Genomic DNA, 27,830 nt, shown 5'->3' on the forward strand with positions numbered 1-27,830 from the left:
CATGCCGTTGTCACTGGCTCGCCCTTGGTTGAATGGGTTTGAAGTGAGCTGTGTGATGGGTACGCTTGCCACGTTGGCAGCTGTGTACACAGCAGGGATGATGAGATGGTCACCTGCCCCTCAGAGCGTCACACCACCCGCCTTGGGACCAGCCAGCCTTTCCCCTCATGATCTAGTCCCCATTTTACATAGCAGTACGTTCCTTTATGTTGATTTTTGCCCATCCAGTTTCATTGTGGACTTAACTCCCATGCACAGTTCTCCTGTTTGCTTCTGTATGAAGTGTATTTTGGGCTGGCCGCATGCCTTCATCTCCCTCTGTAAGCAGGTCCTTAGGTAGTCAGGTTTTATTCTAGAACTCCTGGAGCCATAGGATATTGCCACTCTGCTTTGTGCTTCAGATTCTTAGGATTTGCCTTTGGGGCTTCTCAGCTTTCCTGATCCACCTTCCTTTTTTCTTTATTACACCATAAGATCTCATTTTCTTTCTTTTATTTATTAATATATTTTTTTAAATTGTAAGAGAGAGAGAGGGTGTGGGTGTACCAGGGCCTCCGGCTGCTGCAAAATGAACTGGGCGGACACATGTGTCACTTGTGCATCTGCCTTTACATGGATACTGGGGATTCGAACCTGGAGCAGTCAGGCTTTACAAGCAAGTGCCTTTAACTGCTGAGCCAGTCTAGTTTTGTGCCCATGAATTGTTTCCTCTCACCTTGTTCTCTTGTGCCAGGGGCCATGGAGCAGGGTCATTTTCTCACTTAGGAGGACCCTGTCCCCCAACACAACTCTCCAGCTGGTATCTATGCCGTGCAAGAAACCATTGCCCATAGCCTTCTCGGCTGTAAACATAGAATTGCTATTTTCCAAATTCTAAAACCCCATGTGCCCATTCACACAGTCACTTTTAAAAATATTTTTGATTTATTTATTTTGGAGAGAGAGAAAATGGGTCCTTTGGCTTTGCAGGCAAGTACCTTAACTGCTAAGCCACTCCTCTAGCTCCTGAATATTGCTTCTTTGATAGTATTTTAAGTGATTATGGAATGCATGTTTTCTATAGCAAAATCACATCTCCTGGGCTGGAGGGATGGCTTAGCAGTTAAGGCACTTGCCTTTGAAGCCTGAGGACACACGTTCTTTTCCCCAGAACCCACATAAGCCAGATGCACATGGTGGCACATCCATCTGGAGTACATTTGAAGTGACTGAAGGCCCTAGTGTGCCCATCCTCTCTCTCCCTGCCACTGTCTCTCAAATAACTTTTATATATATTTTTTAATTTATATCTCCCGTGTCACCGGTTTACAGTAAAAACTTGCATTCCTGTGCTGGTCCCTTGCCTGTGAAGCCTAAGGACCCCAGTTTGAGGCTCAATTCCCCAGGACCCACATTAGCCAGATGCACAAGGTGGCCCATGCATCTGGAGTTCATTTGCAGTGGCTGGAGGCCCTGGCATGCCCATTCTCTATCTATCTGCCTCTTTCTCTGTTGCTGTCAAATAAATAAATAAAAAAACCCAAAAAGTTAAAAAAAAAAACAACCTTGCATTCCTTACAAGAAATATTGTTGATAACACTTGCTTTGTGCCGGCCCCGTTGGATATTATGGGAGGCAAGACGTGAGAAACCCCTGTGTGGAAGAGAACAGGGTCTAGCAGTTCAGCTGCTGCGTCCCCAAACAGAACGGAGAGAGGGCAGAGGACAGTGTGAGATGCTCCAGGTCACCTCAGAACTCACTTGCAAAAGTACTCCACGAATGTGCCATTTGTATTGGGATTTCAAAAAAAAATCACAGGGTGGAGAGATGACTCAGCATTTAAAGGTGCTTGCTTGCAAAGCCTGCTGGCCTGGATCGAATGTCCCCAATAACCCCATAAAGCCAGATGCACAGAGTTGTGTATGAATTGAGTTTGTAGTACTAAAAGGCCTTGGCACACCCATCCTCTCTGTTTCTCTCTTCCCCCTCCTCTCTCCTTGCAAATAAGTAAAACATAAGAATTTCATTGCTAAGCAAAACTAAATCATTATCACATACCAGTGACTTTATTAAGCACATGATCAGTTCACAATAATTCTGAGCTCTGAGAAAGTTTTAAGTTTCCATGGCAAATTGTAGCTGAGATATTGTATTTATATAACATATTAAAGGTGGGTCATGTGCATATGTGAATTGCAGTGAGCAAAGTAACAGAATCGGTGATGAATTATTAACGCCACCCAGTTGTCCCATTTCGTTACTGACGGTTTGAGGCACACACAGGCCCTTCAAACTCCTGGCTGCCAGGAGCTGCTTCAGCCAGACCCAAAGGTGCAGAGCAGATCGGAGCTCAGCGGAAGTGCTTAGGAAAGGGCTTGGGCTAGCCTTGGACACTGCGAGGAGCCTGGGCCGCGCTGTGACTTGCCCTCATTGTAGAGGGAGCTTGGGTTGGGCAGTGGAGGACACACGGGAGCCCTGCTTTTCAGAGCTTTCAGGAGCTCAAGAGGAGGCAGAGGACAGCAGACTTTGTGCGCATGACAAAAAGAAATTGTGTAAGTCACAGAATGAGCAACCACTACACAAAGCACCAAGGAAGCTCGAATAATAGTGACCTTTGCTCATTGTCAAAGAGACACACAATATAATGACATACCACTTAATGCATGTGCGTGTGCGTTCACGTGTGTGGAGCCAGAAGGCCACATCAGCTGTCATCCTTATCATGCACCTCCTCTTGAGATAGGATCTCTCGGCCTGGAGCTGGCCCACTTAAGCCAGAGTGGCCAGCCAGTGAGCCCCAGCCTTCTTTGCTGTCTCTTCCTCCCCAACACTGGAATTCCAGGCATACATTACTATGCCTCTGGCATTTTCTGGGTTCTGGGGCTCAAACTCATTTCTTAAGATTGTGAGGCAAGCTTTGCTAACTGAGCTATTACTCCCACCACCACCATCCCAGCTCCTGTCCCCCATTCCACTTACCAAGTGCCTTTCTGTGCAAAGGATGACTTAGGGGTAGATAATCAGAAACAATCCAAATGTCACATAATGGAAGAATGACTGTATGTCATCCACATAACAATGTGTTCTATAGCCAGCTAATACTCTTTATGTATTTACCCAGAGTATTCACATTATCATAGTGTTTATTCAAAATATCTCAATTACAACTGGGGATCAGAAAAGAATAAAGCCCCGAGATGCCGTACAGCCAGCCTGAATCTGCTTATGAATATATAAAACAGTAATTCTAATAATGACACTACAATTCTAGGCTTTTATATCTTCATATCATACATTTTCTAGTTTTGTTTCATTTGTTTTATGAGGTAGGGTCTTGCTCTAGCCCAGGCTGACCTGGAATTCACTTGGTAGTCTCAGGGTGGTCTTGAACTCACTGCCGTCCTCCTCTCCTACCTCTGCCTCCTGAGTGCTGGGATTAAAGACGTGCGCCACCACGCCCGGCCCTTGCACCACTTTTTATGTCTGATTCTTGCAGGTGGCTTGGGAATTGAACCCGAGCAGACAGGTTTTGTGAGCAAACACCGCACCAGCTGAGCACAGCCCCTAAAGTTGCATTTTAAGTACAAAAACAGCCCAGGGCTGGGCGTGGTGGCACACGTCTTGAATCCCAGCACTTGGGAGGATGAGGTTGGTGGATCGTTGTGAGCTCGAGGCCACCCTGAGACTACATAGTGAGTCCCAGGGCCCATCTACCAGTCCTCAGACCTAGTGACACTGAATCCAGTCTCCTGTTTCAGGCCATTGGTGTTGGGAATATATTTTCCTATGTCAGAGATATGTCAGCAATTAGTGACAAAACCTTTCTTGTAGCTGTTAATGGTTTGTTCTGTTGGTGTGTACGAGCTGGATCTCCGGAGAGTCACCCGAATGTACACCAGCTCCTCCCAATTCTCTGCACAGTATCCTCTTACTCTTCAGGGGTTCCCTTTGCACCCTGACAACCAGGAGTGCTGTAGATATTTTTGTCTGTACAGAGCAAGCAGTGCTTTCCTGGTCACCCTGCCAGAGACTGTTTGCTGTGGGCTGTCCCTGCCCACTGTGCTGGGGGCATCCCTTGCTGGGCACGATGGACTGTCTCCTGCAGTTGATCGAATAATAAAGAATGGTTTCATAACCCTATGGTGAATACTGGTAACCCTGCTGAGGAGGGTCCTCAGTGGAATGGGGCTAGGGAAGAAGGGAATGGGACCAACACATGATTTGTTCATACAACAAAGTTCCTAACTAATGCAGAATAATAAAAAGTACACATAAAAAAAAAAGGTTCTAGGAACCAGAGCAGGCCAACCCTGGGGGCTTGGCTGGCTCTCCCTTTGGCTACAGGCTCGAGGCATTCTTGCTTTTGTTCACTGCCTCCGGCTTCCTCCCAGGCTGTGATGGGCTGAAAGAAAGACGGGCCACCCAACTCTCCCTGATTTTAAGCCAAGGCGAGGGACTCCCGGTCTTCATGACATTTCTTTTGAGTTTCCTTCCTGTTTAGCTCCCGGTGCTCTGGTTTGGCGTGAGTGTACACAGCTGACCAGCTCTCGCTAGTACAGGGCCTGGTTGGAGCTTCTTCAGAAACTGGAGCACTGGGCACTATAAGGAAACAGGCCAAGGGGCCGGGGAGATGGCTCCCTGGCTAAAAGCACTTGCTTGCAAAACGTATGGGCCCGGGTTCGATTCCCCGGCCTCCCATGTGAAACCAGGTCAGCATTAGTTTGCGGTGGCATGCCTATAAACAAACACGTGCAAATAAATTCAAAAAATGTAAAAAGAAATAGGGCAAAGGGAATCCCCCAAAGCACACTGCCTACGTAGCTACGGACGTGCTTCATCTAGAGAAATAAGGTTCTTCCCATGACATCTACTTTTCTGTTGTTCTCAGTACTTAGTTTCTTGCAATCACTGGCTCGTGACCAAATCTCACCACTACTTTTCTGACAGCTTCTAAGTTCAGATGAAGTTGTTATTTTTCTCTGCCTGAGGAAATAAGGTTTTCCCTTTTTTCTTGTTGTGAACTAGCCCTCCAGTACTTAACCATTTCTCTTTTTGCCATTCAGCCATTAAAAATCAAGTATAGGGGCTGGAGAGATGGCTTAGCGGTTAAGCGCTTGCCTGTGAGGCCTTGGGACCCCGGTTTGAGTCTCGATTCCCCAAGAACCCATGTTAGCCAGTGCACAAGGGGGTGCACACATCTGGAGTTCGTTTGCAGTGGCTGGAGGCCCTGGCACACCCATTCTCTCTCTCTCTCTCTCTCTTTATCTGCCTTTCTCTCTGTGTCTGTTGCTCTCAAATAAATAAATAAAAAATGAACAAAAAAATTTAAAAAAATCAAATATGGTAAGTTCAATGCCAAGGCAAGTGAAATGCCCATGAGCATTCATTGTCTGGCTCTGTGCTGGGCCTGAGGGGAGAAGAGAGGCTTGTGTGGGCATGATGGCTGAGGGGCTCAGGGACTGGCATACGTGCAAGGTAGGAACTTTCTCTTTTCTGCCCAAAGGTAGAGGGCAGGGGTGAGGACTCACACCCTTAGTGCCTGTGACCCCATGTGGCCTGGGCTTTCTCTAGATTTGAGTATTTCTATCAGGCATGAGATTAATATTCTCTCACTACTCTGTGTTGCACCTTTTATATTATGAAAGATGAGGCATCTTTCAAATAAGGCACCATGCACAGGGGCCTCTGGTGAGGCAAGAAGTCATCTATCTTCAAGTTGTTTGGTTGTCCAAACCTGTCTGTCCTTAATTTTGTTCTTTTTTCTAAGCCAATAAAACCAACTGTTGTAGATACCTTCTTGCCACGGGCACAAAGTACCTGACCAAAAGCAGCTTATGGGAGGAAAAGGTTTATTTGGTTTACGGTTTTGACTGGAAGCTCCATGATGGCAGGGGGGAAAGGTGGCATGAACAGAGGGTGGGCATCACCTCCTGGCCAACATCAGGTGGACTGCTACGTCCACGGCGACCTCGCCTGTGTAGCAAGCAGAAATGCTTCTGCACTGGAAGAGAGCTGAGGACAGAGGGCCAGCACTCCTCGGAGGGATGCCCCCGGTGACCCCTTGGCAGTCAGTTACTGTAAAGGTTCCTGCTGCCCATGAAGTCACGACGACCTAATTGCTGGCGCCAATGCTGTTTCTTTCCTGCTTTCTTCTAGCTGTTTGTCTAAGAACAGCTAATTCAACACTTATTAGTAATCATGCACGCAATCAGAGTACAAGAAACAATCTAAGTATTGAATGTGCCCCTCCTATGATTAGGGCAATGGAGAGAATGTATAACTCTACTAGGAATAAAAAATTAACTCTAGAACAGTTTTTAGATGGTGTAAAGTAAAAACAGCTTATGATGTTTGAGAACGATACTGAGCCTGAGAATATGAAAGTAGAAATGTTGATCGGTAGTGTTCATAAGAAACATGACAGTTCTGCAGAAAAGGAGTTACAAAACTTAGGCATTCCCACCAGGAAACTTCCTGGGGGATATGTTCAGTACTTGATCAAGGGCAGATGGTGGACTCCTAGAGCTGGAATCTACTTAGTTCCACTCCCCTATGAGGGAGGATATGATGAATTCGGTAATAGATGGGTGAATTATGAAGTAAAAAGGAGGCTATGGCATTCTCTTCCATTTACGGGAACGCTTAACAAGGAAGCGTAAGCCTTGGTGTTTATACAGTCCTTGGGGTATAAGAAATAAGTAACCTGTTATTCACCTTACACCTAGTTTCTGTTTGTATAATGTTGTGGTCAATGATACAAGACGCCCTTCTTAAAAAATGGGTACAGTTCCTGCCTGATCAACATTACATGTATGCTTACAATAGAACAATACTCAAGATTGTTTAGATTAATGATTTCTGAGATCACTTGTTGGCTTGCTAAGTTTCTCTGTTCAATCTGTATAAAATCTTCATGAAACCTTCAGTAAATTGCAGCAGCATATTCAACTTGAGTGTGTCTGTCTGTCATTTCCTCGCCGAATCCCGAGTTCTCCCTGAGCCTTCGCCCTTGTTCTCCCTCGGTCCTGATCTCCCCGAGAGTCAGTCCGCGGCAGGTGGCGCCCCGAACAGGGACCTGAAGGACAGGTAAGCTTTCTTTCTTTCTTTCCTCAGAACTTAGGATCGGCTCTCACCAGGGAACTGCAGTCCCGCCGGTAAAGGATCACCGGTTAAGAGTGAGTAATCACAAGGAAATCATGGGGCATTCAATGAGTAGAAATGAAAAGATGTTGGGGGTCATGGTACAGCGCATGTTGGCAAAAAATGGGTTTAATCTGTCCACAAAAGTTTTAGAAGAATTTATGCTTTTCTTAACTAATCTTCTCCTTAAACAATTGGCTTGGGAAAATGCTAATGCGCTGTGCCAGGATTTAATCAGACCCATAAGAAAGACAGGACAAATACAAGATTACATTAAAGCCTGTTTGGATGCCTCACCAGCGGTGGTACAGGGAATGGCCTACGCTGCAGCCATGAAGGGACAGAGATTCAGCGCCTATGTAAAAAAGACTTATGGGGGAAGAAAAGCCTCCCCACAAGGACCTGGTCCTGTATGTTTTAAATGTAATAAGGCAGGACATCTGCAGAAGGACTGCAGACAACAAAGTTCAGGCCCTAATAACAAGGGACCTGCTCCTGGATTATGTCCCAGGTGCAAGAAAGGAAAGCATTGGAAAAATGAATGTAAGTCTAAGTTCCATAAGGATGGGACCTCCCTGAATGGGGAAGAAAAAGAGGAAAATGAGTCAAAAAACTAGGAGAAGGGCAAGCTCCTAGCCCAGAACAAAAGGGAGCTCCCCCTCAAGAGCAGAAGGAATTAAAATTAAATCCTCTTGCTCCAGAGTTTACTATTCAACTTAAAAAAAAAAAAAACAAAAAAAAAAAACAAAAAAAAAACTCCAAAAGTACTTTGAAAAGATTTGCTGACCGGTTCCTGGAAAGGACCAAATATCTTAATAACCTCGGGAGGAGGATATGCTTGTGTTTTCCCACAGATGCGGACTCTCCCATCTGGATCCCTGACAGGCTCGTCCGCCACACTTTATGCAGACACAGGAGACAGCTAAAGAGGAACAACAAACAGCTACTCCGACAGATGGAGAAACTGAAACTAAAAACTACACGGGAACATGATTTGACATGGACAAAGATAAGAACTTTCACTCAAAAACCAAAAAAAAAAAAAAAAAAAAAAAAGAATTAATAATCAGCCAGGGAAAACCCCTGACTGCTTGCATGTATTTTGTGGCATTTTTGTCTCTGCTCTCCGCGCCGGCTGAAGTTCAGGGAATTCCCTATTGGGCGTATGTTCCTAACCCCCCTTTGTTACAGCCTGTGGGTTGGTTGGATCAGGAGCCTATTAAAATCTTAACCAATGATTCTATGCGCATAGGCGGAGCTCAAGACTCGGAAGTCAGACTGAGTACCTCCTCTTTTATTAACTTTGAGGGCAGAGCAGATTCTTTACCAATCTGCCTTGTGCTCCAAGGGGGAGGGGTACCAGTAGGCTGTTTGCGCACCAGCTATCGGACGTTCCTAACGGACGCTCCGGATAGAACAGATCGTGGTAAAAGATGGATGTGGGTTCTACAAATACAGACTTTAGGTTTTCCTAATTATAATGAGACACATCAACAAGTTACAGAATTGCCTTTACCATCCTGTATATTAAAATATAGAGACAGGAATCAGTATTGGGACTCTTCTCTCACAAAATATCCTGCTTGGTTAACTTGCGGCTTCCCAAATGCTACTACATATTATAATCCAAAAAGCTCTGATGTTAAAATATGGGATTATTCTGCTTCCTCAGGGGAAGGCAAATATGAGAACTATATTAAAAATAATAAGGATAAATTTAATGGGTTTAAATTAGGAGATATGCTAGGGGAAAAAATAAAAAGATGGTTTTCTCGAGGCTATGTGGAACCAACCTGGAAAGCCACAGAAGGAAATATATCTAGAACTCATTCAGATTTATTCAGGTTGGCTGCCGCTGCAAATATGCTTCTTAAAAGACAGCCTAACACTACAAAACCTACACCTTTTGGACTTAGAGCTTGTGCTGCTTATCCTAATGCCTTATTGATTGCTCAACAAAACCTTGTCAATATTAGTAAAGTAGGAAAATCTTATCATGTTCATTGTTATTCTTGTAAGCTTACCAATTGTATTTCCTCAGGTGACACAAAAAAATTTGAGGTAGTGCTCATTGTTAAGCGACCTCCTTATGTAATGTTGCCAGTAGAATTAGGTGCTGACCCATGGTATGATAATTCTGCTCTTCAAGTGTTAAAAACATTTAATGCACTATTGCGGCCAAAGAGGTTTGTTGCTGCTTTGATTCTTGGTATCGCAGCTTTAATTTCGATACTCACCACTTTCGCTATTGCTACTACAGCATTAGTAGAGGAAATCCATACAGCTCATTATGTTAATGCTTTAAATAAAAACATTACTTCCGCCCTGATGGAACAGGCTGCCATAGATACTAAATTAAAAGCAAAAATAAATATTCTCGAGGAAGTAGTTCTGGCTCTAGGACAAGACCTAACTAATTTAAAAACTACATTATCTACTAGGTGTCATGCTAGTTTTCAATCAATTTGTGTTACACCTCTTCCATATAATTCATCAGAAACATGGGATAAGGTAAAGGCTCATTTACAAGGAGTATGGAAGGATAATGATGTTACTCATGATATAGATACATTACAAAAAGATATTTCTGCCATTAGTCAGTCTCATCTACAAATGGGAGGTTTAGAAACCTTAGCTAGGGATTTAGAACAGCGAGTTCACTCTCTTAATCCTCTAGATTGGATTCAATACTTTGTTTTGATTGGCGTGCTGCTTTTATTAATACTTTTAGTGGTCTTTCTGTTTCCTATTCTTCTTAAATGCCTTTTCAGCACTGTGGCTGCCGTAAAACAGGAAGTCTTTAAGCTTCATTTTAAAAACAAAAAAGGGGGAACTGCTACGTCCACGGCGACCTCGCCTGTGTAGCAAGCAGAAATGCTTCTGCACTGGAAGAGAGCTGAGGACAGAGGGCCAGCACTCCTCGGAGGGATGCCCCCGGTGACCCCTTGGCAGTCAGTTACTGTAAAGGTTCCTGCTGCCCATGAAGTCACGACGACCTAATTGCTGGCGCCAATGCTGTTTCTTTCCTGCTTTCTTCTAGCTGTTTGTCTAAGAACAGCTAATTCAACACTTATTAGTAATCATGCACGCAATCAGAGTACAAGAAACAATCTAAGTATTGAATGTGCCCCTCCTATGATTAGGGCAATGGAGAGAATGTATAACTCTACTAGGAATAAAAAATTAACTCTAGAACAGTTTTTAGATGGTGTAAAGTAAAAACAGCTTATGATGTTTGAGAACGATACTGAGCCTGAGAATATGAAAGTAGAAATGTTGATCGGTAGTGTTCATAAGAAACATGACAGTTCTGCAGAAAAGGAGTTACAAAACTTAGGCATTCCCACCAGGAAACTTCCTGGGGGATATGTTCAGTACTTGATCAAGGGCAGATGGTGGACTCCTAGAGCTGGAATCTACTTAGTTCCACTCCCCTATGAGGGAGGATATGATGAATTCGGTAATAGATGGGTGAATTATGAAGTAAAAAGGAGGCTATGGCATTCTCTTCCATTTACGGGAACGCTTAACAAGGAAGCGTAAGCCTTGGTGTTTATACAGTCCTTGGGGTATAAGAAATAAGTAACCTGTTATTCACCTTACACCTAGTTTCTGTTTGTGGACAACAGCAGCAGGAGAGTGTGCCAGACACTGGCAAGGGAAAGCTGCCTATATACCCGTAAGCCTGCCACCCAACAACACACCTACTCCAGCAAGGCTCTAGTTCTCAAGTTGCCATCAGCTGGGAACTAAATACTCAAATCACATGAGCTTATGGGGAACACCTAATTCAAACCACCATGCTACACCCTGCCCCCAATAGATTGATGGACATCTATGATGTAAAAACCCATTCAGGGTATGGAGAGATGGCTTAGCAGTTAAGGTGCTTGCCTACAAAGCCTGAGGACCAGAGTTCAGTTCCCCAGTACCCACGTAACACCAGATGTACAAGGTGGCTCACACATCTGGAGTTTGTTTGCAGTGGCTAGAGGCTCTGGCACACTCATTTTCTCTATCTGTCTCTTTCTGTCTATTTCTTCAGTAAATAAATAAATGAATAAATAAATGTTTTTTTTTTAAATAAAAATACATTCAGTACAAACATCCCATATTTTTAATCCTTCCCAACACTGCTCAAACATCCCCATAACCCAAGGTCTTTTTTTTTTATTGTTTTCTTTTTTAAAATTTCTATTGGCATTGTCCATGATTATAAAAAAAAAAATCCCATGTTAATTCCCTCCCTCCCCTCCCCACACTTTCCCCTTTGAAATTCCATTCTCCATCATATTACCTCTCCATCACCAAGGTCTTTAACTATGAGTTATAGTCCTAAGACCACGGTGGCACAGAGCAAGCATCCACACTGATAAAGACAGCATTGGGCCTAGCAAGGAATGACCTAGCCAACACAAGATCTATACAAATGAGTTCCGTAGCTCCAAGCCTGACATCTGTAATCAATGGGCTTCTGAAATTCTAATTTTGCCCCTCCACCTGGACTGTTGGTAGCCCGAGGAAAACACCCCATGCTTGCAGCCCTCCGTGGGAGCCATCCTGTAGTCACAGCATATCGAAAAGTTCTGGAGGTCTTCACTGCAACCCGTGGTTCATTCTCCTTGGGTCCTCATGTAGGGACTATCAACAACCCTTCCTAATACAGCCCAGTGGTATTTCCAAACAAAACCACATTGCAAACCCAATGACCCTCCCTTTCTTGTATTTGTTATATTCCATAGTACCAAGGTAAGCTATTAACCTCTTAATCCAGGGAGTAATAAAGCTCACTTTGAAGAGCAGGGCACTCTTTCAGCATGCAGGACCCCTACTTTCAAAAGAGTCCATGTTCTTCCCGCTGTCACAATGCAGATCAACTGGCCTAATCTCAGTAGTTGTAATCTCTCAAACAGTTGCAGCTGAACAGGCAGAAGTTTTGGCCCAGATGTCATTCTTCCTGTGCCATATCCATCTGCTCATTCCAGTCCATTTGTATACGACATAACCCTGTGCAAGTTCTCGGAACACAGGAATAACACAGCTAGCCTCACACACAAACTGCCTGTAGCCTAGTCTCAACAAAGTCCTTTTCCCTAAATAAGCCAGACCTAACAGTCCACATTTCTTTCTGCATTTAGGTCTTTCAACTCTCTGACCAGAATGGTCCATGAAACTCTGCAAGGCAACTCTTAGACCAAAGTTTCAAATCCTTCCACATTCCTCCGGTAAGTCCGTTCCACGAGGCCAAAAGCCACAGTCCGGTTTCTAGCAAAAACAACCCCACTCGCGGCACGCATTTCTCTGTTGTAGGCGCCTTCTTTTCTTGCTGCCGTCACAAAGCACTCAACCAAAAGTAGTACAGGGCCTATTTTGGCTTATAGACCAAGGGGGCGCTCCATGATGGCAGGGAAAATGTGGCATGACCAGGGGCTGGACCTCACCTCCTGGCCAACATCCAGTGGACAACAACAGCAGGAGATTTTGCCAAACACTGGCAAGGGGAAGCTGGCTATAACCCCCCATAAGCTGCTCCCCTATAAAATACCTCCTCCAACAAGGCTCTAATTCCCAAATCGCCATCAACTTGGAACCAAGCATGTAAAACACATGAGTGTATGGAGGATACCTAATTCAAACTGCCACACCAACCCTCTATATCTGGGAATTCCCTATCTACAGGTTGAAAATATTCAGGAGATACAGCTGTGTCTGCTTTGAACACGTACAGTGCTTCTCCCTAAACAACACATTGCAGCAACTATTTGCATGGGATTCACATTGTATTAGGCATTCTGTATCATCCAGAATTATTTAAAGTATACAAGAGTATTATGTAGGTCATATTCAAATATTACTCAACTATAAGAAATTTGGGCCCCTGTGGGTTTGTATATTTGCAGGAGCCTTAGAACCCTTAGGATACCAAGAGACAACTGTGCCTTACATATCTTACATACATAGTTTACCCTATCCAAACATAAAACTCAAAAGATTTTTTAGAAGAACATTTACAAGGTATGCAGTCATCATGACAAATCCATCAATCAGTTTTTACCACATTTCTATCAGCCAATAAGGACCGGGATACTCACTTACTATTAATTTCCTCTTAACTATGCCAGGCATCATACATCTTTTTTGTATCTATACATTTCTTTTTGTATTTTCATACAAAGGCCATCATCAAAGTATAGTCGGTTGTGTCTGATTTCTTTTACTTAATAAGTCATTGGTGCTCAGCAGTTAAAGATGCTTGCTTACAAAGTTTGGCAATCTAGCTTAATTCTTGAACCACTCACATAAAGTCAGATGAGGGCTGGAGAGATGGCTTAGCAGTTAAGCGCTTGCCTGTGAAGCCTAAGGACCCCGGTTCGAGGCTCGGTTCCCCAGGTCCCATGTTAGCCAGATGCACAAGGGGGCGCACGCGTCTGGAGTTCGTTTGCAGAGGCTGGAAGCCCTGGCGCGCCCATTTTCTCTCTCTCCCTCTATCTGTCTTTCTCCCTGTGTCTGTCGCTCTCAAATAAATTTTAAAAAAAAATTAAAAAAAAAGTCAGATGAGCATCAGTTTGTAGCGGGAGGAGATTCTGGTATGTGTGTGTGTATGCACGCATTCCTGTGCATGCACACACAAATAAATAAAAATTAAAAAGAACTATAAACAACAGAAAAAAAACCCAATCTGTGGTATGAATCAGTTCTTCCCTTGCTGAATAATATTCCATGGTGTAATAAAATGATATAACACACAGAGTAACACATTTTTCCATCCATTCACCAACTATATTCATTTACTTTTTTTCTCAGTTTTAAACTATTATGAACAGAATTCCTAATATACAAACCTTTTTTTGGTCATACTCTCTTTTCTCTTGTGTACACATACCTAAGAGTGGAATTACTGGGTCATATGACAAATTTATACTTAACCTTTCAAGAAACTGACAAACTTTGCCTGCAAAGCTGAGGAACCCAGGTTGTATTCTCCAGAACCCACATAAGCCAATGCAAAAAGGGGGCATATGCATCTGGAGTTTGTTTGCAGTCGCTGAAGGCCCTGGCATGCTCATTCTTTCCCTCTCTTTGTCTATCTCTCTCTCAAATAAATAAATAAATAAAATATTAAGCAATAAGAAACTGATAAACTTTTCCAGGGTGGACACACACACATGCACACATTTTCAAGCAGGTTGTATCATCTTATCCCCTTGCCCTGCTGCTGTTACCCTGGGTGACCCCTCCTCATTATGGTTATGGTACTCACTGTACGGTCGTCAAGGCCTCAGTCAGTGCCAGTGGGGCAGTGGAGTGGAGGAGCCATGCCTCTGGGTATTGCTTTCATTCTGTGGCTCTTACAGTCTTTCTGCCCCCTCTCCCTTGATGTTCCCTGAGCCATGGCAGGGCTTTGGCAGTCTGACTTGGTATAGAGTTCTGTGTAGCCTCTGGATTCCTGCTTTGGTGGGTTTTGACTGATCACCGTGTCTGTCACCATCACCCTGGAGCTGGGTGTCAGGCTAGCAGTGAGAGCAGTGTTCATGTCGCTGCAATTTCTCTTGGGCCCTGGAAGATATGGCAGAGGTGGCATGTCTTGTGGTGGGCAGTTGGCTAACTTTGTGTCTTATCGACGGATCTGGGTTCTCCATTTTTTTTCTCTGCCATCTGTAAAATAAAGCAGATTCTCCAAACAAGAATGAGGACAGCTTAGGTTAAAGTTATCTATCTATCTATATCTATCTATCTATCTATCTATCTATCTATCTATCTATCTATCTATATTTTATATATTATATTTTATATATATATCAAATATAAAATTATATATATACATATATGTGTATATGTATTATATTTGATATATATATCAAATATAAAATAATATATATCCATATATATATGTGTGTATATATATATATATATATATATATATATGCAGGTGTGCAATCCCACTCTTTTCCAGAGAGCTGTGGGAGCTTCTTCACATTAATATTTTAAAAATTTTGATTAATTAATTTATTTGACAGTGTGAGAGAGAGACAGATAGAATGAGAGAGAGAATGGGCATGCCAGGGCCTCTAGCCATTGCACACAAACTCCAGACACATGCTCCACCTTGTGCATCTGGCTTTACGTAGGGACTGGGGAATCAAACTCAGGTCCTTAGGCTTTGCAAGCAATTAAAGTGCCTTAATTGCTGAGCCATCTCTCCAGCCCACACACCATATATATATATATATTTTGTCCCTGCCAACAGGGTATGCGGGTTCCCATTTCTGTTCCATCTTGCCGACATTTGCCGCTGTCGTTTTTACTACAGCTGAGTGTGAAATGCTGTTTCCCTGTGGTTTTGGCATTGTAGTTATCCAGTGACCAAAGCAGTGCATGTCTTTTGATACAGTCCTTATCCATGTGCATACTGTCTTTGCTGAAATATCTGCTCACCTCCTTGCCCTGACTTTTTGGTGGGCTTGCCAATCTTATTGAGGTGTGAAGATTCATGGAATAGTCTGGATACAGGTCACTCATCAAATATGTGTTTGGCAGCAATTTTCTCCCGTCATGCTGCTTACCTTCATGTCAGAAGAAAACTAGAAATGTTCACTTTTGATGAGGTCAAATTTAATTTATTAATTTTCTTATTATTTTGGTTTTTTGAGCTAGGGTCTCACTGTATCCCAGGTTGACCTGGAATTCATTATGTAATCTCAGGGTGGCTTTGAACTCATTGCGATCCTTCTTCCTTTGCCTCCTGAGTGCTGGGATTGAAGGCGTGCACCACCATGCCTGGCCAAATTTAATTTTTTTTTCATTGTTGTTCCTTTAGTCTCAAAACTAAATCATTGTCAAGCCCAAGATATCAAAGATTTTCTTCAATGTCACCTTCTAGGAGCTTGTACTATTTTAATTCTGACGCTTAAGTCTGTGATCCACGTATAGTTAAAGTTTGTCTATAGGGTGAGGTGAGGACTAATGTCCTTCGGATGTGGGAATATGCGGTGGCCATGGTGATATTGCTAACAGCCAACATCTTGGCACTTATGTTGCAGATAAATTGACTGTCAACATAAGGATTTGTCTCTGGACAGAGTTCTGTCCTAGGACCCTTATGTCTGTTCTTATACCAGCACTGTTTGCATGACTGCAGTTGTATAGAGTAACCTCGGCGTTAAGAAGATCAAGTCTCCCAGCTCCACTCTTTGTATTCAAACATATTTTTATTTGTGACCTTTTTTTTAAAGCTCTTTGTAAATTTTAGTATAATTTTAATTAAGTTCTACAAAAGTGCATGCTGCCGCTGGAACTGAGATGGAAGCCTGCTGGTTAGCTCTCACAGTGCTGGGAAATGCTGTGTGACCTGCTGGGGGATATTGGTCACCCACAGAGTGAAAAAGCAGTGGATCCTGCAAGCCACAAAACCAACCAGCTGGAGAAGATGTACACGCCAGTGCAATGATGGCACTCAGGCGATGGTGGCAATCAACTGCTCTCTGATTGGATAAGAGGCATGCTCAGTGGGAGGAAATTCAAACTTGATACTAAGAACCAAGCTTGGAAGGTCTTAGACCCCAGAGGGAAACTTCCACTGGTCTGTGGTTAAAAACAGAGAGGTTGTGCCTACTAGAAAGTCTTCCAAACGCCTCTTCATCCCCCTTGACCCATGCTGCTTTCATTGTTGGCTAGAGAATCTACTTTTTTTTTTTTTTAAGGAAATCAGTTTTGTTTATTTTTATTTATTTATTTGAGAGCTACAGATAGAGAAAAAGAAGCAGATAGAGAGAGAGAGAGAGAGAGAGAGGGAGAGAATGGGCACGCCAGGGCCTCCAGCCACCGCAAACGAACTCCAGATGCACCCTCCCCGTTGTGCATCTGGCTAACGTGGATCCTGGGGAATAGAGCCTCTAACTGGGATCCTTAGGCTTCACAGGCAAGCGCTTAACTGCTAAGCCATCTCTCCGGCCCGAGAATCTACTTTTTACAGATGACAGTGGATACTCAGGAGAAAGAAAGTCGGCTGCCTAGCACCAGACAGGTCGTCTTTATCACATCTACCAGAGCCCAGGAAACCCGACCGAGGAAGGGACAGATGAAGTATGAGTGCTGCCCGCACTGCCAGCCTCAGAGCCTCCTCCAGGCTAGTGTCGGAGGAGACTCCAAAAGCAGCAAAGCCAAAAATAGGGGGCAGCTGAGAGCTCAGTACTAAAGGAGACTGTAAAATATATTTTTATTTTTATTTATTTACTTGAGAGAGAGAGAGATAGTGGCTTCTAGCCCTTGCAAATGAACTCCAGATGCATGTGCCTCCTTGTGCATCTGGCTTACATGGGCCCTGGGGAGTTGAACTTGGGTCCTTTGGCTTTGCAGGCAAACGCCTTAATGGCTAAGCCATCTCTCCAGTCCCTAGAGGAGATTTTATAATACACCCTCTAAGGCTTAGGGAATACTGCAGAAGAGGGGACAGAAAGAATGTAAGCCACCTAGTGGGAAATTGTATGCTAAGGGGTTGCCCCCCACCCACCCCAACACTGGTTCATTTATGGCCCTATAGTTAATACCAGCAACGTCACTGAGCGGGGCCTTCAGTGCATTGGGGTTGGGGGAACTGGACATGAGCTTAACCCAGTGGGGAATGCGGACAATATGCAACTATGTACATACAATCAAGTTCTGCATTTTAAAAAAAAAGGTAAACGAAAATTCATGTCATATTTGATGAAGATAGCCTGGAACCTGCTGAATTTGGTGGACTAGGCCCCGTAAGAACACGGAGTCTTCTAATCTATAAGCAAGAAGAGTCTTCCCTTGTCTAGATGTTCTCTCATTTCCCTTAGCAGTGTTTAACAAATCTTAACACTTGTTACATTTAATCCTAAGTATCTCATTCTTTTTGATGTTGTCGCGTGGGGAATCGCCTCCGTACTTTCCTTCTAGAAGTGCCCAGCGTTGTATGGGGGAGTGCCGTTGATCGTGTTTACGGTCTTGATTGGGAGAGTGAGAGCGTGCTTAGCGTTTGTCCTCGTGACGTGATCACTGGTCCTATGGGCCTGTGTGGGTCTAGGATCGTGACTCTCCAGATTCGGACAGCATGGCCGTCTCCCTTGTCCTGAGGTTCGCCTACGTAATCACAGAGCTCATGTTTATCCTGAGTCTATTGCTACCCTTGGGGAGACCAACTCTCTTTCTGCAGCCGCAGAGCCCCGCTGTCCGTAGCCTTCGTGCCCCGGAAGAGTCCGGGTGTGCAGTGTGCCCGGTGGCGTTCAGAAAGGTGTCTGCTCACCTCTGCAGCTTGCTGACTCCCCTCTGGGCCCTTTCCAACCTCGCTTTGTCTATTTATGCGCGTTTGTAACTCCATATACATTTTAGGACTGTTTTGTCCAGTTGTATGAGGAAGCGTGTTGGAACTTTTAAGGATGGCATAGAGTCTGTGCAGCCTGATCCGGGCTGTCTTCTCTCTTTACGCCCCCTCCCCACCCTCACCCCAGGGAGCAGCAGCAGGGCCCAGAGCCACCGTGGCGCACAGAAGAGCCCCTTGTTGGACACCTCACAGGCTCGCAGGCCTCAGTGTGCTGTGCCCGGTGCTGTGCTGGGCCCCTCGCTTCTTGCACTGAGGTCTGAGCCCCATAAGGGTGTTTCTCAAGGCAAGGTGCTGGCATCTCCATTTTTTTTTGCAGGGAGGACTCTCCAGCTGAGAGAAGTTAACACCATGCCTGAGTTCACAACAATTAAGCGACTTGATAGATTCGGAAATGGGCCATGCACTTAATCACACTTCCCAAGGTATATGTAATTGCAGTTGAGTTTTACGACTGCACTTCCCTTCTCGGATAAAACCAAGGCTCCAGGTATTAAAGGTCGCTGGACCAAAGTCACTCCATTAAATGGCTCTGGGGTGTGTGTGTGTGGGGGGGGGGTGGGTATGGGGAGGTGGGTGGAGGTGTTGGGTGTTGAAGCTGGTGTCTTCTCTTATACAATGCTGCCACCCAGTGTTTAAATTGTCAAACTTCCTTCCACATACGTATTTTGACCGTTTCAAAAAATGATTTGCAGTCTCTTAAAAGTTTTGGAAGACAGAACAGTCCCCTCAAAGAATTAAAATGAGATGATACAGGTTTTTGTTTTTTTTTAATTAATTATTTATTTATTTGAGAGTGACAGACACAGAGAGAAAGACAGATAGACGGAGAGAGAGAGAATGGGTGCGCCAGGGCTTCCAGCCTCTGCAAACGAACTCCAGACGTGTGCGCCCCCTTGTGCATCTGGCTAACGTGGGACCTGGGGAGCCGAGCCTCGAACCGGGGTCCTTAGGCTTCACAGGCAAGCACTTAACCGCTAAGCCATCTCTCCAGCCCGAGATGATACAGGTTTTAAACGAGAACTGATATAGCTCAGAATTTCTGATAGCAAAGCAAGGAATGAAATTTATGTCCCACGACCCTCACTGCTCAGTAAAAAGTCTATCAACGTGTCACAACAGGATTTGGGGTCTTGGATTAATTAGTAATTCAGCAGTAGCACCAAAATAACTGGAGGTGACCTCTGCGGGGACATTAATTAACCAAAATAGCCAAGCGGGGGGCGTCTGTTTCCATAGGAGCCTGGCTCAGCCCTGCCCTTCTTTTCTGGGGAAGCGGCAGGTGCTGTGGCCTCGCAGTTTGGGCTCAGTGATATTTAAAAGGCAGCACTGGGGGTCCAGTGCCATGGCTTAGACAAACCTGACATTGGTCCGTGAGCTTCAGAGAGCCGCTCTAGCCCTGTGCTTTCCACTGAGCACGTGAAGCTGTGTGAATTGACATGTCCTAGAAGTATGAAATACGCACCAGATTTCATATAAAGTCAATACATCTCATTTATAACTTAAATTTTTAAAAATTTATTTGTGTGTGCGTGCGTCTACACGCGTATGCACCAGGGTCTCATTAATGCAGACAAACCAGACACATGTGCCACGGTTGCATATAGCTTTATGTGGGTGCTGGAGAAAAGAGCCCAGGCTTGCCGGCTTTGTAAGCAAGAACCCTTAAGTGCTGAGTCATCACCCCAGCCCCTCATTTAGAATTTTTGTTCTCATTACATTCTGAAATAAACTATTTCACGTTTAATTATTAAAATGAATATCGCTGGCTTCTTTTCACCTTTCGAAAAATTCTTCGTGCGTGTAGGCGTTCTGGGGTTTCTTTGTGCTGCAAACAAACCCCAGGTGCCCGAGTCACCTTTTGCGCGCAGCTTACGTGGGTGGTTTGGGAACAGAACCCAGGCTGGCTGGCTTTGTAAGCAAGCAGCTGAACTGCTCAGCCATCTTCCCAGCCTCTCTTCACCTTTCCCAATGTGATTCCTCAAGGATTTTCCATTGCACAAGGAGCTGGGCCGGGCAGCATGTGCCTGTCATCTAGCACTTGGAGGCAGGAAGGAGGCCAGCCTGGGCTACATACCAAGACCCTGCTTGGGAAACAGAACAAAACACAGAATTGTGTATGTGGTCGCGTTTTGTTTCTACTGGAAAGCGCTAGTCCCAATCATTTGCCTGCCTCCACCTGGCTCAGGAGAAGTGTGTTAGTACAGTCTCCATGCGGGAAACCTAGAAACTCCCAGAAAGTTCTTTCTGTTAAGGGCAGGCAGGACTGCGTCCTTGTCCTCCAGACTCAGGCTGGTTTGGGAGAAAATTCTTTGAAGTCTGATGTGAACTACACAGAGGAGAGAGAAAGAATTTGCCTGCAGTGTTTTGGGGTAAGCATGGGGACATTTGGCTCTGAGTGTTTAAGCAGTCCAGGGGTGGAGAGGTAAGTTGGGGGTGGGGCGGCGGTGGGCAGTCAGCAATGGGCCAGGAAGAAGGGGGAAGCGAGCGTGTCTTTCTGTAGTCAAGAATGAGCTGAGTGGGTCTTTCTGAACAGGGTTCTGCACATCCCCTCTCAGCAGGGCCGGCCCGGGCCAGGTCCAGGCTTCACCTGCTGAGGTGGGATCAGCTTTGCCCCGTCATCATCAGTGACAGTGTTCACCAGCAGATCTTTGAATCTTTGCCAGCTTCCCTCTGGTCCGAGACAGAGGCTGAAGCGTGGTGCTTTTGTCAGTTACCAAGCACATACACGTGGCTGACCTTCTCAAGCATGCCAGGGGGAGGAGCGCCCAGCCACATCCAATGAACCTGTTATTTTTCTGGATTTCATTTCTTCCCCATGTCATGTGTTGCCTTTCTCCAGCTACATCAATTGGATCGGTAACAAATGCACAACAGACCCCCCCCCCGCGCCCCCAGCCGTGCAGACCCCCTTGGTAATGGCAGAGGCAAAATTCCCTTACAATGTCTCATGACTCCTCCAGATCCCCAGCGTGAGAGTCTGGATAAGTCAAAAGGTGGCATCAAATCAAGCTCCCTGCATGGACTTCTTTGCTTTCCAGTCTATTTACTTTTGCGGTGCTGGGGATGACGCTCAGGGCTTTGCCAACTGACCTACACCCCTGCCCTCTAGTTCTCCTCCTCCTCTTTCTTCTCCTCCTCCTCCTCTTTCTTTTCCTCTTCCTCCTCCTCCTCTTCTTTTCTTTTTTTCCAGTGAGCAGCGCTGCATTTACTACAGCACATTATGAAATCCAAATATCTGAAACAGGTCACATCTCACTTACTATAACTGATTAAGACAGAAACGAAGTAAGATCCCCACCCCTATCATTTAAAAAGAGTTTAGTTTTTATTAGCAGGTAGCATATATAATAAAGGGTTCATTATGACATTTTCATACATGTACATTATGCATTTTGATCACACTCACCCCCATTCTATCTCGTGCTCCCTCCTCCTCCCTCCATTCCCCTTCTTAATTTGTTCTTTTGTTTGTTTGTCCTGTTGTTCAAGGTAGGGTCTCCATCTAGCCCAGGCTGACTTGGAATTCATTGTGGAGTCTCAGGGAGGCCTCGAACTCACAGCAATCCTCCTACCTCTGCTTCCTGAGTGCTGGGATAAAAGGTGTGTGCCACCAAGCCCGACTTTAATTTGTTCTTAGTGCATCTAAGGTCACACTTCCATTCTTAGATATGATTGAGTCTGGCCAGTGTTTACCCAAATTATTAGAGGTGTGTGTGGGGCTTCCCACATGGCAATTATAATTCTTAAATTGTTTTATTTATTTGTTAGAAAGAGAGGGAGGGGGAAGGGGGGGTTTAATGGGTGTGCCAGGGCCTTTAGCTACTGCAAACGAACACCAGATGCATGCACCACCTTGTGCATCTGGCTTACTTGGGACCTGGAGAATCGAACCTGGGTCCTTAGACTTTCCAGGCAAGTGCCTTAACCGCTAAGCCATCTCTCCAGCTCTCTTTGTAATGAATTATACCAGAATGCATGGTGGGAGCCAGATGAATGTGGGGTCTTTTCCTAGGGCTCCAAGCAGAGAAGAAAACGGTGCACAACACCCTGACAAGGGACAGACATGTCACAGGAGAGGCTGACCCACCTTCTGATCCCCCAGCGCCCCCCCCCCCCGCCCATTCCAAGGTATCCTCACAGACCTGCTGGCCTAAGGTGTGGGCCCAGCTGGCAAGATGAGGGTCATTCACAATAAGGGTCCGGGGACTTGGACCCTTCTTGCTCATGTATGCATTTTCTGACCCTGCACCAGCCAGAGGCGTCGGACTCTCTGTTGGGTTTGGCCCTGTGGTAGAACTGAATTTGCGTAGTTGCCTTTGAACACCTCCTGTCGTGTGCTTGAGCCTTCCAGGTGGCTGGCTCATGATGGCTGCTTCCTGGAGTAAAGGGAACCAAACAAAGGACAGCTTTCTGTCTGGTCCCCAGTGCCTGGGCTGTCTGGTGGCTTTTTACCCACATTATCGGGGCAGTCCCAGCGTGGTCTTGCACGTGGCTCAGGCTACAGCTGTCATGGGAAAGTAAAGCCCTAGCTCCACTAGACGTTCTACGAACTCCCTAAAGGGGACCTCTGGGACACACAGCTTAAGAGATTTAGTCCTGCCAGGATCCTCCTCATTTCCTGAATTTCATCGCAGCGAGCCTGGAATCTCCTGCTTGCTGGACATGCATTCCCAGACACGGCCACACGGGGGCGCACGGACCCTGCCGAGCGGCCTCGCTCTGAGTCAGGTCTGGAGTCACCCAGGCAGGCCGGCAGGTGGCGCATGCGGGGCCCCCTGGCCTGCCCAAGGGACGTCTGGAGGGCTCCTCACACCTGTTTCCAAGAACGCCCCACCATGATCAGCTCGCCGGTGGACCGGTTTTTTTTTTTTTTTTCTCGAGGCAGCGTCTCACTCCAGCCCAGGCTGACCTGGAATTCACTATGTAGTCTCAGGCTAGCCTCGAACTCTGGCTATCTTCCTACCTCTGCCTCCCAAGTGCTGGGATTAAAGGCAGGTGTCACCACGACCAGCGTGTCGATATTTTTTAAATTAATTAATTAATTTATTTGAAAGGGACACACAGAGAAAGACTCATATAGAGATAGAATGGGCATTCCAGGGCTTCCGGCCATTACAAACGAACTCCAGACCCATGTGCCAGATGCAGGGGACATGACAGAGTCCGTCCCAGAATTAGTCTTTTGGAGAGGAGCATTGCCTTTGCCGTCCTGCCCTGAGTCTCATGCAGGAGAGGCTGGGGCCCAGGGGCTGCATTCCCAGGAACAGCCACTTGGGGGCGCACAGGAGCAAACAGGCATGCCTAATTGAAGCACTGGACCCTTGCTCCTCCAATGCCTCATGTGATCCCACACAGCTCAGGGACAGGGTGCTGTCATGGTCTCCACTTCAGAGGTGTTGAGAATCAACGCTTGAGGAGCATGCTGGCCATATCTTCTATAGGTGGCAGAACAGGCTGCCTCCCCCCCCCCCCCAGAGCCCAAGAACAGCCAGAATCGGGGCCTTAGACACCATGAGGGTGCCCCTGGAGCCCTGGGACCTGGGAGCTCACAAGCAAACTCGGCTCTTGGATTTCCTTAGCATTTATCTCCCAGGCCAGTACCGAGGGCAGGAGCTCCTTACAGTGTCCACTGGCTGAGCAGGCTTAGAGGAAGCTCTCTCAGAGCCTGCCGCCCAGGGCTTGGAGTTCCAAGTATGAGAGCCAGGGATCTTGCAATATCAGGGCGATATTTTTGTTTTTGTAAGTGAAGTTGGGACCTGTTTATTCAGCAAATAATTAGAGTGCATTAGCTGTTTCTGTGCTGAATTCAGTTCTAGTGCTGGGGGGTGGTGTTCTGGAAAATGTGGGGGGGCAGCACTGACGCCTACCATCATGAAACTTGCATTCTGGTATGAAATTAACTATGATGAATTCATTAAATAGACTATTACATGGCAACTTGAGCTATCCAGAAAGACAGGAGAGGAGGAGATGTGTGTGTGTGTGCGTGTGTGTGTGTGTGTGTGTGTGTGTGCGCGTGTGTGGCTCTGTCTGTCTGTCTGTCTTTGGCCCCAGCTTCCGGGCAGGCCTTACAAAATAGATACTATTTTACTGGAACCCCGGGGGATATGACAACCAGGTGCCCCCATGCTCTGACCTACGACAGCCAGAGAACCTGGAGAGGCATACTGGCTGGAGATGTTGCACAAGGCGGTCATTTCCAGGGACCCCCAGAGTCCTTATTGCTGGCTGCAAAAAAATGCTGGTTGTGGTCTAGAAGCTTCTAAAGACCAAGATTCCTGTAAGGTCATCCTTAAGGACACCCCTCCCTCCATGGAGATGAGCAGCTCTGAAGAGGTGACTGTCCTTGGTTTGACGAGCGGCAGGTAACAGATAGAAGAGATGCGACTAGATGACAGCCAGGCTGTAAAACTCTGGAGAACAGACAGAAATGCCTGAGCTGAACCTCAAATCATGTTGGATGAGCTCTGCCAACGGATGTGTGCTGAGGGCGTCTGCAAGGTCCCTAAGTACTCCTTGAGGATCACCCATAATTCCTCCTGCAGGACTCTGTTCGAAGTCCTCTGTGGGCTTACAAGGGGTCACCACAGGGCACCTCTGGAACTCTCACTTAGCACAGCCCAGTCTCTTCTGCTGCCCTCCATGCTCAAGTGTGTTCCTCTTGGTGGTGGAATCGGGAGCCCAGGTCCCCAGCTCAGTCCATTGTGGCCACCTGGAGGTTGACCATTTTGTTCCACTCCAGCCCAGGCTTTCCTGGCTCTAGCACTGGAAGTGCTCCTCGGTCCTGGGCAAATGTGGAAGGTGAGTTACCATGTGGCCTGGTGACCTTGGAGGAGCTGTGAGACGACTAGCCCTCCTCCCCGGGTCTCTGCTTGCCTTCCCACCTGTGGCTATGGGCAACATTTGAGGACTGCAGATTGGATGCCTTGTTTCTACACAAGGCTGAACTTAGGGGAGACCAACTGCCACTCTGGCCTAGGCCAAGGGCGTGTGATTTTTGAGCTCTGTAGCCTGACACTCCTTAGTTCAAAATGCTGGGTGATGACACATGCCACCTGTACCACATCTGATTGCAGAGGAAGTGGCGACATGAGCACTGCTCTTACTGCTAGCCTGACAGCCAGTTCCAGGGCCACGGTGACAGATACAGTGAGCAATCAAAACCTATTGCACCCGAAATCCAGAGGCTGCGCAGAACTCAGCACTAAATCAGTCTGCCAACAGGCCTGCTGTGACTCAGGGAACATCGGGGAAGGATTGTGAGCGCTGCAGATGGGTAGGAGTCCCTCTGCTGCACCACAGGGACTGACTGAGGCCTTCATGACTCAACTGAGAAGGGCCTCTGGGTCCCTGGGGCTGGGGCATGGGGATAAGAGAGTATAGCCTGCTGTAATTTGTATAAAAGCAACTAACTAAATAAGTGAATGAATATGTATCCACAAGGAAGAAAAGCAGTGTGAGCTCGAGGAAGTGACTTAACGTCTCTGAGCCTCAGTAGTCCTGCGGTGAGGAAGCGCACTGGGGACGCTGCCAGGGCTCCTCCCCTGGCCTTCGTGAGAATGTCGTGCGCTGTGTCTTAAGTCGCGAACTTGGCTTTCCCCTCGGAGACCTCGTTTCCAGGGTCGCTTGGGCTCATTTCTCCAGGGAGTGCGTGTTGGGCCTCCTCTTGATGACGGCTCTGTGCTCACCGCTGGTTCTCCCACACTGCAGTTAAGCTGCTGGGCAAGGGCTTGCCTCCATGGGCACAGGGCTTGCCTTCCTCCAGCTCCACACATCACCCACCACAAACCTTCACCACCACCCCCCCGCCCGCCCCCAAGGCCTTTACACCTCACTGCCTGCAGCCTGGGAGCCAGAGAACAGACCTTCACTGTAGGGAGAGAGCCAGCCTTCCAGTGCGGCAGACGTCCCTTCTTCCCACCCCCTTTCCCACTGCTGGGAGCTGATGGTGTAGGCCTGGATGAGTTGTTGGGGTCGTAGAGACAGACCTGGGCTCCTGGATGGTGAGCGCTAACAAAAACCGAGCCTTAGATCGTCTGTGTGTGTGTGTGTGTGTCTGCGTTTTGTGTGAGCGCGCATGTGTGTTTCTGGGTTGTTAAGTGTTTGTATTTCTCTGTAGCTGTTTCTGCAAGTATATGTGCGTGTGTTTTCATAAGAGTGTATTTGCATGTGTGTGAGAGCATGATGGAGGCGGGTGTGCTTTTTGCGGAGCATGTTCGCATAGGCATCACTGTGTGCATGTATGAGTTCCCATGTATGACTCCAGCCCTTTGGTATAGGTGCAGTGTGATGGCCAGGCTCTGTTTCTCCTTGGACTCGAGGCCCGGAGCTGACCCTGACTCCTATCTGGAGCTTCCCACTGGCCTCTGTCTTTCTGAGGACGTACTGGGACTTGCTGAGAGGTGCCCAGCTCCAGTCCTGCACAGCTGGCTGCCTCCTCCCCAGAGCTGCTGTGTGAGACAAGGGAGGGCAGAGGATGGCATGGGGCACCGAGCCAAGCACTCCAGGCTGAGCTGACCCACTTGTGAGCTCCTCCATGCGGCACCGGCACCCACTTGCTCGCTGACTAGCTACAAGCGAAAGAAGAGAGGAATAATAAACACCATCAGACTGAGCTGAGCTGCCCCACCCCACCCCTCCCTCTGCCTGGCAGGACAAGGGGAGGGGCCACCTGTCCTTGATCCCCTTCGAGGCACTGGGACATCACCGTCTTAGGCGGCACTTTCTGGTTTTCTTCTTTGGTCATGGGGTACGATGGCTGTTCTCAGACCTTAGCCCTGGTGAGCAGCCAGTCCCGCCTCTCCTCCTCCTAGCAGAAGGAGGCAGAGTCTGGGCCGAAGACTAATCATCTGAGCAGCCAAGCATCAGCTTCTTGGCACGCCCGCCCGCCTGTTCCTCAGCATGCGATGGGGCTAGGAATGGGGGTTCTATGAAAGGAAAAGGGGAAGAGAGCCTTCCGTCAGACTGTAGCAAAGGAAGGGGCGTCTCCTGGCTCACCATGGGGAGAAGTGGAGCCGCTCTCTGCTGTGTGGGCTCCAGGGTGGAGCCAGCTGGTCACTCCCCTCTGGCCTTTCTTCCCTTGGCTTTGCTGTGCCCCTCTGTGCATGCGGACTCCATCCGTGGAGGTTAGGCTGTTTGGACTTGTCCTGGACTCCCCTCCGTCAGGTCACGTATGGAAAGGAAGAGGCTTTCCCAGTCTTCAGTGTGAGGATGCCAAGGGAGCGCGGTGTGATCGTGCCATCCTGCAACCCAACGCGGACCAGCCAGGAGACCAGCCACTTCCAGGAGAACGGGTACAGGCAGCTGAAGGCAGAGCCACACCAAGGATCTGGTGTCATTGTGCCCATTTTACAGAGAGGACAGC

The sequence above is a fragment of the Jaculus jaculus genome, chromosome 18 (genome assembly GCF_020740685.1).
Source record: "Jaculus jaculus isolate mJacJac1 chromosome 18, mJacJac1.mat.Y.cur, whole genome shotgun sequence".
NCBI lineage: Eukaryota > Metazoa > Chordata > Mammalia > Rodentia > Dipodidae > Jaculus > Jaculus jaculus.